Genomic DNA, 13872 nt, shown 5'->3' with positions numbered 1-13872 from the left:
ACATTAGTTGCAGTGCCCCAAACCTGGAGCATGATTGACATGCTGATGGCGTTTAAAGGCAGTGACTGGGTGCGTTCCAGAAAATGGCAGCGTGATTTTGCTGGACATCTTGAGTAACCTGAGCAGCAGATCAGAGTAGCTGGCATGAGGTACTCAAGACACCTACTGCGGATTTTGCATATTTTAGTACAGCAGCTATGTACAAAGACGTAGCGGCTATTCTTGTATCCTACATCTCTGAATCAGGCCCATTGTACAATATGATCTTTGAAACCTATGAGAACGTGATTCTAATGCTTAGCTAAAAGTGAGGGCAGAGTGCAAGGTTTTTTCAATGTCTGTGTATGAGGCCACAGCTCAAAATCTACCACTCCTAGTGCTGTATATTGCAATAAGCAGCAATTTGTAAAAGAAAAGATCTGGTCAGAGCTGGATTAATACCCCACAGGCCCTTATGCACTATACTCCTTCCCAGAAGCGTAAGTTCATGCCATTCGCCCAGAGGCAAAATAGATGGTGAACCCCCCCCCAGCCGCCGTGTCTCCTGCTTTTTCCAGCCCACCAGTGTCTCTATAGCTCCAGTCAGCCCCCTTCTGTCTCTCCAACAAGCCCACAGTGTCTATCCAGCCAGCCCTCAGTGTCTCTCCAGCCTGCCCCAATTTCTCCCTAGCCAACACCCAATGTCTCTCCAGCCAGCTCTCCACTGTCGCTCCAGCCAGCCTCCTCTATCTATTCAGTGAGCCCCCTGTCTCTCCAATCAGCCCCCTCTGTCTCTCCAGTCAGCCTTCATTGTATTTCCTACCAGCCTCCCTCTGTCTCTCCAGTCAGCCCCCACTGTCTCTCCTGCCAGCCTTGCAGTATCTCTCCAGCTCCTGCCCCTGCATCCCCCAGCTCCACTTTCCTTCTCCTGGTCTTCTGGGCTCTGGCAGTGCCTGCTACGGCACCTCTGAATGCTGCATCGCATATCTTAAGGCACGGCCGCCGTTTGGTGCAATAAGGTTTTTTCTGCTTATTGCGACTCACTGGCAGAGGTTATAGATTTGTCTGTGTGCCCATGGTGCCCCTCTGACAGCAGGCACCCGGAGGCCAGTGACTCCACTGCCTATGAGAGTTTTGCCTCTGCTCCTTCCTTCCTCCTGCAGTGCTGAGACAGTGCATGTATTTTTCTCTGAAAAAAAATATATAGATTTTTCTTAGTGTTTCTGGCAAATATTTTAGAGTGAGCTCAGCAGGGCATATTGGCATTTAGAAACGTTACACCTGATTAAAGTCTGGATGTTCCGTTTTGTTTTGTTTCTGGTGTGCAAATAGCATTTTATGCCTGTAAACTAACATCTCTTATTGCCACTATTTGTAGAGATGACAGATTTAGGGTTTGATTCTGAGTCGCACACATCTGCGACTATATGCCAATGCTAGTAAAAGGCCTTCCCCTGGTGTACAAATGTGCATCTGAATGTATAAGGACCGAGACACTCATTTTGAGCATCTTTAGATGCTCAAATACCTCTTGGTGCGTCCTACCTGCAAAACTTGTACCAGCCCCATGCTAAATGCTGATTCCCCATCAGAGCATGTCTTCAATGTAATTGTGCAACTGACTTCACAACTACTGCAGCAACCCGCCGCAAAGATCCCATAACACGCCCATTATAAGGACCGTCTCCATGCCTGCGTTTAGCCACCTACCGTTTAACTGTTAAAAATAGAAAAAATGGTTGATTTAAAAAAAAATGCATAAGGTCCACCCCAATAAATTCATAACCAGACCTGGACATCTGCACCTGGTCTGGTATAGGAAAATAGTGGAAAAAAACTTTCACAAATTTATTTCTTACAAATTGCAGGGATTATGTCCTTTTCAGTCCATATAGCATCCAGGCGGACTGGCTCTGTGCACAGTGTGCAGTAGAGCCGTGACGAATATGACAGGGTCACTCCGGGTCACTCCATAGAAATGAATGGAGAGGCACTGATTGGTGAGAGCACTACTCCCATACTCTCAGTCAATCAGCTCTTCCCCAGGTCTTAGGTTAGTCACCCAGCTCACTGCAGCCTTTGGACAATTTTGGTGAAAACAATATTGTGAGCTGTGAGGTTGTCGAAATTTATTGAAAATTAATGTTATTGATGCTTATAATATTGTTGGAACAATTATGATTTTTTTCTTTAAAGAATTACAGATCCAAAACCAAAACACTTGTGGGTGGTTTTGCCAAAATCAAAATATGACGACGATTTAGTACCAAACCTAAAACACGGGCTTCTGCACACATTTCTAGGAGCGGAGGATTCTGTAAAGATTTGTGTTTGCTCTCTGATAGCACTTTACATAGGAAAGAGTTCATAATGCCATCTGAAGCTAAGGTTTCCGAAGCATGCTAAATTGGAGAGGTCCACCGTTCCCGTACAGGACTATGGCGATGTTGGCTTTCAGCACTTTTCATCTAATTTCTATTGTGTTAAAAATCCCCGGTACCTAAATGTGGATTTTTAGGGAAAAGGGTATACTAAATAGGCCCCTAAGACTGGCTGCTATTTCACAATGAGACGACATCAAAATGTTTTGAAAAGTGGGAATTTTTTTTTTTAAATACTTCATGAAAGTTTCTCTAATTGTTCAAAATAATTAAAAGTAATAATTGTAAAAAATCTAGAACTATTTTTTTTCTGCGATGTTGCTATATTTTTCCCAAATTAATGGGTTGAAATAAAAAAATCTATAGAAAATGTACTTGGGTAGATAAAAACTTCAAAATGAATTATTGGCCAAAACGATGCAATGCAGAACTTTCCAAATGGGCCTCATTGTGAATGTGTTTACCAGCTCTGATCTTGAATGGGTTTATAAGTGCAAGTTCTCACAAGCATACCAATGAGGGTAATTAATCCTCCCTACCACTATGTATTCATGTTGAACGTAAATTATGAAGGGGAATCATTACTGAGTGTCACACAGCATTACGAAAGAGCCTTCGTTCGTGTTCCAGCAAGGTTCCGTTGACCTGCTGATGTCAGCAGAACTGCTATTTAAATTTCTTATGAAAGATACAACTAATATCTGAAGAAAGAATGGCTGCTGGTGCACAGGAGGTAAAGGCATTTCATCATTATGGGGTTCTGCTTCTTGGGATACAGGCTGTAGAAAGTTCAACTGGGTTGAAGTATTCAGTAAAAAGTGATTCAAAAGGTCCAAGCATACACAATTTACTACCACTTATAATTTTTAGCATTTTCATTTACTACTAGGGAGTATATTCCGGTTTGTTATAATTATTGTGCGATATGGCAGCTCCAATAAATATTAAATATGTGCTGGATAAGCTATATCCACAACATACCAATTTTAGGGTTGTGGTATAAAAAGTCGACAGTAAAAAGGTCAACATTCAGAATATCGACACCACAATGTTGACTGGTTCTGAATGTCGACAGGTCAATAAGTTAACATGGTCATTAGGTCAACCATCATATTGTAGACATGTATTTAGGTCAACAGTGTTAAAGGGTCGACACAATGAAAAGGTCAAAATTTGATTTAAGATGCCGACACATGGTTTCTTTAATTTGGCCTAACCCTAAAAATCATGAAAAACAATGTGTCGACATTTTAGTGTCAACATTTTAAATGTGTTGACAATTTACCCTGTCTCTTTAAATACATGTCTACAGAATGATGGTCGACATAATGACCATGCATGGTCCTTTTTATGTGCCGATCTTCTGAATGTGGACTTTTTTTTATTGTCAACCAATTAACTGGTATTCCAATTTTAGAGCTGTAGAGTAACAATAGAACTACTGTACAGTATAATTTTAAGAATAGTGCAGCCTGAATAATAAGTTATAACATAGTTGTTATGTACCGATAATAATACACATGCCATTCCAGAGGAAATCAGCCATAAATCTGTGTCTCCCCCTCTCTGTCTAGTACTCCACTGTTTGTGTTGGCTGAAGGTCTGATGACACTATCATGTGATTATTCTGAAACTTATTAGCAGCATGCATGAAGTGTGCTTCAAAAATGATTTCCAATGGATGCCACTATTTGATGCGTCAATGCCAGATGGTAGCCTGCCAATACATTAGGAATCGATGACATTCTGTAATTGAGACATGAGGCATAAAGTGCCTCAGCGAGGTCACTGGCTTCTAATATATTGATATGCTGACTTTCCTTGAATATTTGTGTGCCTACAAATTCACTTCAATAACATGTAGAACTTATTGAATGTATAATACTTGATGCAAATATGACAGCTAGAAATTATATGATGCATTGACAATATGCATGTTAGTAGAAAAATATACAGACTGGACTACTAATCACATAGATAAAATAAATTATTATGTTCTGGCCTTTATGAAGAATATTGATACAGAATGTGTTCGCATTCCCGGGTTACAGGACTTTTTTCGGATTGTACCCACTCTGTGAAATGCCCTCCCTCGTGCAACAAGACATTTTTCTATCCCCCAAACCTTCCCTGTATTTCCTTCAAAACCTTCAAGTGCTCCCTGTAATTTCAGACAGTTTACCAAATTCCTGAACCATCCAAGTAATCTCTTTGGGCTATCCTACCCAATTAAGTCCTATCTACACAGTTCACACAAAACTTACATGTTTTCTTTTGCTATAATAATAATAATAATAAAAAACTCTTACCCCCAAATGCAACACTGCTGTATTACTGGATCACAGAGCTCACCAAGCAATGTTTACCCTTGCAATATTTAACTTGGATGAATCAATATTCAATATGTGCCATTTAACCTCATACACCCTTTATCCTATAGATTGTAAACTTGTAAGCATCACTCTTTTACCACTTTTTCTGTCTGTTAATACACAGTCTTGTTATAGTTCTGTTTTGTTCACAATTGTAAAGCGCAACATAATATGTTGGTGCTCTATAAATATATTTTACTAAATCCATTTTATAAAGACATTCATCACTTAACCTGCATATTGTAGGAGAAGACAGATTCAGCAGTTATTCTATAATATATAAAAAGGAAAATTAAGTCTAGAACTATAACCATTTTCTTTTGTTTACATAAAAAAAAAATTTTATTTGATATTTCCAACACCTTTTTTCTTTTTTAGAGGGCCTACAGATTAATGTACAAAAAGTGCAATAAAAAACTGGGTGAAATTGCAATTGTGCGCAAATATTTATATACATTGGCATCTTTATATGTATAATGTACAGTCATTTTGTATATATTTTCCTTTTCTGACCAACGATGCACAAAATTCTCATGTTCACAGGAGAAGATTAATCTTTTCACCTCAATAATCATATTTTATTAAAAGGGCAAAATGTACTTTTGAGCAGAATGTGAAATGATGTTGGTTTCCGATTCAGTTCCTGTATTATATAATAATGTGTGTATAAATCTAATAATAATGGATATGATGGAGGGTTGTGATTCTTATTAGAACAAAATGTTTAGTTGTGAGCATTAAATTGTTTGCCTTTTCTCGTAAAAAAAAAAAAAACTTAATGTCACAGGAGTGTGCTGTACAATTTTTTTTGTAGAGCAGAGATAAGGAACTTGTGGCTTTTCAACTACTTTGGAACTAAAATTTTAAGCATAACCTCAGACAAAAGCTTGTACCTGTAGTTCCACAACAGCTGTAGAGCCACTGGTTGACTACGTCTCCTCTAAAATAACCCATTAACAGAAAATGACACTTGTAGTGGCAAGATCTACACTGCTGTTTTAAAGCATTGTAAAAACTTGGAAAATAATAGGGATAATTTAATTGTGCTAACTACATGCAAAAATGCTCCACTTTGTCAAGTACTCACAAGTACACAAAAGTGTACCCCCATATTTGGTCCGATAGCTATAGGTTGGCTAATGCAAAGCAAACAGTAAACCATTATTTTGAGATTGTTTGTTCAACAATTGCTCATCTCCATTTGACCAGTTATGCAGTTTGGCAGCTTCCATACATGCATACTTGCCTAATCTCCCCGAATGGCTGGGAGGCTCCCAAAAACTCTCCTGCACCCTCCATCATCTGCCTGCACACCCCCTCTCCCCCGCGGCCTCCCACTTAGCACAAGTTTTGGGGGGGTAATGCGTTTCACTGTGAATTATGTCATTAAAGCCCTGCCCCACTAGACAATGTCTGTTTTCTCGGCACTGTATAGCAGGGGGCAGGGACACGATGACGCAATCATGCCACCCCCCCTTGCATCGCCCACTTTCCCACCTACCATGCCCCCTCTCTGCCAATCTGGCTGCGCCCTCCCTGAGGAGGGTGCAGCAAAGTAGGTAAGTATGCATACAAGTGTCCTTATACATCATTGCTGTAGTCACACCAAACAGCCCCTGCTACTCTGCTATTACTGGGCATCTTTTTTATGTATTTTTTTGCCAAAAATGCATCTTAGTCGCAGTGCAATTAATTTGATATGTCAGCAGTGGCACCTTGTTTGGCACCCCTCACAGCCCACACTGAGGCTGAATTTGCACACTTTTTGAGCAAGTTTGGGCTACCGTAAAGTGCGGCTGTTGCCGCGATAACTCGCACCTGCGAGTTCATCATGGTTAACTGGTTTGACCCCTATATATTGTTTTTGCAAATGAAAACATAATAATAATAATAATAATAATAATAATAAAATATTATCATCATCATAATTATTATTATTATTATTATTATTATTATTATTATTATTATTATTATTATTATATTGATATTAGTTGTCATTTTGGCTGACATCCTGCTGCAAAACACTAAAACTTGGAGTGACATTTATATTTAATTTACCAAGACTACCAATATTACCAACACATTTACACACAAACAATATACTGAATTTTCATCTCTAAAAGCAAATGTTACAGTGATTTCTTTGCTCTAGTTTATAGATTGTGAACATTGATTGTAACCATTGTGAACAAATATTTTATTTCTTATTACAAACCACAATATTGAGATTTATTGTTTGTGTTTTACTTGATAACAATAAGCTGAACAATTTTTACAGCTTGGATTGTAGAAGTACATTTTCATTCCCAGAGTAATTATTTTAGCCTCGATATTGTGGTTGTTTTCGTATTGATTATGAAAAGTTTCTGCTGATTTGGTTTTGGAAAGTTATAAGAGGTGTCTTATTGCCTTTATAATGGCCAATGAGCAGGGGAGTATTTAATCAGGTGATCGCAGGAGGGTGTGGGGGTTGGTACTGCATAATATTGTGTCATTACTTCCTTAGACAGCCCACTCCTTTGGGGATATGGCTGGATCTGCGGGAGTCTGATCTACTCTCTCGGGTGTCCGAGAGTGCTCCTTGAAAACTGTGAGTCTCCCAGTTGGGTGAGTTGGCAAGTATGGATCTGATTCCCTGTTGTCTAAAAAACAAACCCATGGGTGCAAACTTCAACGGTGACACTTTTCATTTGTATGCTGAAAGCATTGTGAAGGGTTAGATCAGATATAGACTACCTGCGTCTCATCATGCGATACTAACCCTTGTTACGAGAACTACAGTTTGCCTAAATATGATTTACAGTCTTTTTCCTCCCAAGTTTAAAGTGCACCTATGGGCTGAATATTTATGATAACACAACATATTAATTCAGTGTGCGCCAGTGACATCGTAGGAGAAAGAGACGTGGTCTTACCTCACCTACTGGCCCCCAATGAGCGCTTCTGATAACTAGGTCCTGAAACAACAATTTATAATTCCGAGCACAGATTCATTTTATTCTGTTGTTATTTGCTATGGTTTATGAGAATACCAATGAATATAAATATTTTTTTGACAATATTATGCATGTATTTTGTATTTTGTTACACTTTGGAAGCATTTTGTGTTCTCCTATGCCAAACGGGACTGAGTCTTTGAACAGCAGTCTTAGCTGTTGTATCAACATAAAATATTTATTTCATCGTAATTGTATACCTACAGCTGAACAGTAATGTGTTTCATTACATTCCAGCAAATAGTTCTAACCTGCTATAATTATATATCCAGTCCCAGATATTACAGCAGGTAACAGTATAAAAAATACACTGCGCTACTTCTTACAATACTTTTTTTCATTTATTCTAAGTTAGGAATGAATGTAGTAATTGCATTAATAACAGTAACACTTTCCTATTTTGCGTTGTATACCATGACCTTAATTTGTATTTTGTGGGGGATAATGTGTTTTCAAATACCGTATGTAAAGGTATTACAAGTCATCAAAGAGTTCATAGGCTCAGTGCTATAATGTTACCTGGGGACCTTTAACGTAACTATTTCTATTTATGTAATGTAGGTGTAAGTGTTGTTCTTTGTAATATATGAGCTTTACCGGTGCACATTGTGGGCCTGATTCAGAGATGGAAGCAATTTTCTGCAGAACAAGCGATTGGTTGTTATTTTGCATGCACAAATGCTGATTGCAATGCGATTATGTTTGCATAGAGGAACCATTTACAAAGTGAGTGACAGGTAGTCAGCGTTTAGGGGTGGTAACAAGGAATGGTTAGAGGAACGCAGACGTGTCTGTCCGTTTAAAATAGAGATGTGCGCCGACCCTCGTGTTTTGGTTTTGGATCTGGATCCCCCCTGGTTTTGGATCTGGATTGTTTTTTGCCAAAACCTCACCTCCGTGTTTTGTTTTCGTATTTTGGTTCTGGATTTTTTTCTTAAAAAATCATAAAAACAGCTAAAATCACATAAAATGGGCCTATTTTTGTTCCTACAGTATAATTAACCTCAATAACATTTATTTCCAGTAATTTCCAATCAATTTTGACCACTTCACAATATTATTTGCTTCATCTAGTTAAGACCAAAAGGTTGCATCCAGCTAGCTGGCTGACTAAGCTAAGTGACACAGTGGGCGGCACTAACATGTGGTAGTTCAGCTTCTAATTTCCAACACGGATACAGTGTGTTATACAGTGTGGGTTGGATACACCAATAGTGCACTTACTGTGACAGCAGTGTCGGCAGAGGGAGATTGCTGACGTTGTCCTCAGTAGTACATGGAATGGCAGTTCTGCGGTGCTGGCAGTGTCCTCAGTGAAGGGTACTGGTGATGTCGGCAGTGTGGGCGTGCCAGCTATGTCTTTAGTGCAGGTTTGCTGGCTGTGTCAGCGGTGCGGGGGTGCCAGTGGTGTCTTTAGTGCAGGTTTGCTGCTGTGTCAGCAGTGCGGGGGTGCCAGCGCTGTCTTTAGTGCAGGTTTGCTGGCTGTGTCGGCAGTGCGGGGGTGCCAGAGGTGTCTTTAGTGCAGGTTTGCTGGCTCAGTCGGCAGTGCAGCGGTGCCAGTGGTGTCTTTAGTGCAGGTTTGCCGGCAGTGCAGGGGTGTTCTGAAAGCAGGGTGCCGACGGTGTTGGCAGAGCGGGGTGCCAGCAGTATCCTCAGTGCATGTGTGTTGACAGTGTCGGCAGTGCAGGGGGTACTGTTGGTGCACTCAGTGTGGGAGTGTCGGCAGTGTCGGCAGTGTGGGAGTTGCTGACGGTGTCCTCAGTACGTGGGGCAGCAGTGCAGGAGTGTCAGCAGCGGGTTGTGTTGGCAGCGGGGGATGCTGCCAGTGGGGGTGCCAGCGGTGTCGGCAGTGGTGGGTGCGGCGTTGGGGGGTGCCGGCGGTGGGGGATGGTGTGCGCCATCTCCTTTTTCCCTCTCTGTATGCATTTTCAATAGGCTTAACGCTGATTGGCTGAGAGCCGTGACAGACTGCTCTCTCAGGCAATCAGCGTTAAGCCCGCTCAAAACAAAACCTTGCGACCCGACAGCGGGGTCGCAAGGTTTTGTCTCTGGTGAGGGATCCGGGGCAGGCAGGGAGATCCCCGAAACTCGGGTGGGTTCGGATCTCTGAGATCCGAACCTGCTCATCTCTAGTTTAAACGCTGTTTCATGGGTGTGCATAACTTTTGTTCTCCTGTGCAGCATGAGAGCTCTCTGCGTGTCAGGAGAGCTGCAGTGTTTGTGGCTGGTCAGACTTGCCTTACATGCTGTGTGACTACCTGCTGTGCATCGATGGTACCGATGTTTATGCTGGTGCACGTCATCGGACGGATATGAGAAGGCAGTAGTGGGAGTCCCTATGCTCAGCTGTGCTTTGAAAGGCATCAGCATATTTTTGCAACTGCGATCTGTGAGAGAATGCAGTTGCGATTGCATTGCCGTCTGTCTGTGAATCAGGCCCTGTGTGTGCTTATCTTCATGGCTGATGATGCATATCTCCTATCATTAGTTCTGGAGAAATCAGGTTGTCAACATGATAAGGGGGTGTGGCGCATGTCACGGGAAAGTAGCCAGGTATGCTTCCGATGTGATGGACCTCCCCATCTCCCATTCCCTTTCCTTTGAATAATACGCACATCATGGCAGCTGATCTCCCTTGATCTGCTTTGCAAAACAGCAGTGAATGAGATATAACTCTCAATTTCCAGACCTATCAGGAAAGTCCCAAGTAACTAGTGACAGTCAGATGGTATGTAAAAGTTTTGGAGTTCTTCATGTGGGGCTCATTTATGAAATGCAAAGTGGAAGAAGATGAGCACAGATTCCTCTTTGGTGGTGCCATACACCTAGCTCACTTAAAAAACACATGGATGGGTTTGCCGATCAATATGGTGTTACTGTTTAGAGATGAGTAGAAAATTGCACTGGACAATAAGGAGAGATGGTTGGAAGGAGGGCGGACCTTGCAAAGTACAGAGGAATTGCACTGGTGCATCTGGTTTTGTGATGCCATCCAAAAATATGAGATTTCATTCTGCATAGTAAGGTTAATAAAATAATTGTGTGGAGAGGGTGCATTTCTTGACATGTTCTATGCTGTATGGAACCTGAAAGTAGTATAACTACTGTGTGTGTGTAAATTATACACACACAAATACTGTATATACATGTGTGTGTGTGTGTATATATATATATATATATATATATATATACTGTACACACAAAACAAAAAATAGGGTGACAGCGATTTCTGGTGTCCCAAACCCATAAAATTATGACTGAGCAGTGTGTTAAAAATATAACATCAGTCTGTAGATGGACAATCTAGATTCTAATGGGACCTGACACACTCTCATTCTTCAATTCATCCCAAATCGTTCACAGATAAAGTCATTGTTTCACAGGATAAAGAAAACCGTGTGGTCAATGCAGGATCCTGAGATAGACGTGTGTTAGTGGAATTTAAGTGCAGTCATGAATAACGTAAATAGATAATCCAGTGTTGTACCTTGAGGATTAATTTGTATGGCAGGTCATGGTATAGCTCGCCATATAATTCTGTAGTGGGCTTCAGTAACAAACACCCTTCAACCTCAACAATATCAGCATGGATTTATTGTCAGCTGTCACAATATCCACAAATGCTGATCAATAAGTATAAATAACTAATCTTCCTTTACAACATTCAGACTTCTCAAACCGTATTTCCTCCATTTGAAGGTCAAATAGGGATTACCTAGAGACTGCCTCAGGGTTACTGGCTTTTTACACACAAATGAACTTCAGTACACGAGCACAGTCTAGCACCCTTGACTGTCTTCTTACACAGGTAAAAACAAACAGCCTGTCCCTTGATAGAATAATTCTTGAATATACATCTGTCTTCTAGGTTAAGCACCTGCATTCAAGGCCACAGTATCAAGCCGGCGGCTTGATACTGTGTCCTGGAACAAAACAGATTAGTTGCACAATATTGTGAAAAATTGACTTAAAGGAGCACATAAGATAAAATGCAACTGGGATAAATGAAAGAGTTAATAATAACGTTCACAAATATACAGTATTCGTAAAAGTTTTATGAGCTTTTTGGAACTGAAGATATTTAAGATAAGTTGGGGGAATTAAACGCTTTTTGCACATGATAAAGATCTTGTAAGTAAATGCTTTTTAAAATTTTCTGATAGCTGAACTTTTAATATCACATCATTTTTAAATGTATATGTGTGAATATTATTAATAGATCTATTATATAAGGCAGGTTGTAGTTTTACTTTACTGGTCTTTGTAATCATGATTTACAGTATCAGTTTCTGATACAAATGTGTAAACAAATCCAACTATACAATATGTCAGGGGTTCTCAAACTTGGTCCTCAGGACCCCACACAGGTCACGTTTTCCAGGTCACCCAGCAGGTGCACAGGTGTATTCATTACTCACTGACACATTTTAAAAGATCCACAGGTGGAGCTAATTATTTCACTTGTGATTCAGTGAGGAGACCTGTAAAATATGCACTGTTTGGGGCAGGGGCATTTTAAGAGAGGAGGGGGCCCGTGTGCACTCCCCGGGCGGCGCCCCCTCCTCTCTCTCCGGTGGCCGGCAGCCGACTGACGCGGCTATCCAGCCACCGGAGCCTTAGTAGATTCCGGGCACTAGAGTGTGCCCGGAGTCTACTGCGCATGCGCAGAACACTGGAAAATGGCCGTGGCGGCCATTCTTCAGTGTTCTGAGCAGCACAGACAACCGCCGTGAGACCACAGACAGGTAAGTCTAAAATAATATGGGTGCAGTGTGTGCGGTGCGGGGCCCCCCTGGACCCGGGGGGCCCGTGTGTCCCGCACACACTGCACACATTATACATACGCCACCGGTTTGGGCTCCTGAGGACCGAGTTTGAGAACCTGTGCAATATGTCATAGGTTACAGGGCCTGACTCAGAGTTATACACAATGCCGATGTTTAAGGATTTGAACGATTATCAATAAACCTTGCATGCGTCTGAGCAGTATTGTGCATGTGCCAAAGTACATTACCGTAGTCCTACACAGCGAGTTTTTACTCGCACTGCGATTGACAGTCAAGGAGCGTTTTGAACGGTAACAAGGAGTGGCAGGCATGTTGCGACCATTTCGGGGATGTGTCCTATCGGGCGTACGCAAGAAATGTGGCCCAGGCGTCTCAGTTCCCACACCCATTCTTTAGGACCAAAGACTCTTAAGACTGTGATAATCGAATGATCTTTAACAGAGGCTGCGTCTCTGTACACAGGTGCTTGGCTATGCAAAGCCGTTTGTGAGTGGCTCAATACATTTTCCAGGTTCGACGACATTTCAATATTCTCGCATAGCAGCTGTGTACAAGGACGCAGCAGCGGCAGGATTAGCGCACAACTCTAAAGCTGACCCATAGTTGTGCATTTTTGCTGATAACCTTTTGTCTTCTGTATCTTGCTGATGTTTCTTACCCTAGCAGTATGCCAAGGCATTCTATAAATTAGCAGTATGATAGGAGAGCTGAGTGAATATGACATGACTTGGTTTGTAACTGATACCCCATTTGGAATATACTATAAACTAGGGGTGTGCAGCAGCCACTTTTCGTGTTTTGTGTTTTGGTTTTGGATCTGGATCTTTCTTCGTGTTTTGGATCTGGATTGGTTTTGCCAAAACCACCCTTACGTGTTTTGGGTTCTGGGTTTTGTATTTTGGATCTGTATTTTTTTAAAAAAAAGCATAAAAACAGCTAAAATCACAGAATTTGTGTGTTTTTCTGCTCCTATGCTATTATTAACCTCAATAACCTTAATTTCCACTCATTTACAGTCTATTCTGAACACCTCACACTTCACAATATTGTTTTTATATCCAAAACGTTGCACCGAGGTAGCTGGATGACTATGCTAAGAGATACGAGTGGGCGGCACAAACACGTGGTCCATCTAGGAGTGACACTGCAGTGGCAGACAGGATGGCAGTTTGAAAAACTAGGCCCCAAACAGTACATAATTCAAAGAAAAAAAGAGGTGCAAGATGGAATTGTCCTTGGGCCCTCCCACCCACCCTTATGTTGTATAAACAGGACATGCACACTTTAACAAACCAATCATTTCAGCGCCAGGGTCTGCCACACGACTGTGGCTGAAATGATTGGTTCGTTTGGGCCT

The 13872-nt window shown here is 41.3% G+C and overlaps 1 protein-coding gene across 1 annotated transcript in view; it reads left to right on the top strand.

Annotated features, from left to right (window-relative positions):
- The window catches only part of LRP1B (LDL receptor related protein 1B), a 1691377-nt gene that overhangs the window by 1247920 nt on the left and 429585 nt on the right, over positions 1-13872 (top strand). The window lies entirely within an intron of this gene.

The sequence above is a fragment of the Taudactylus pleione genome, unplaced genomic scaffold (assembly GCF_031769625.1).
Source record: "Taudactylus pleione unplaced genomic scaffold, aTauple2 ptg000156l, whole genome shotgun sequence".
NCBI classification, from domain to species: domain Eukaryota; kingdom Metazoa; phylum Chordata; class Amphibia; order Anura; family Myobatrachidae; genus Taudactylus; species Taudactylus pleione.
Note: the sequence above shows the minus strand (reverse complement) of the source record. Positions and strands in the feature narration are given on the sequence as shown.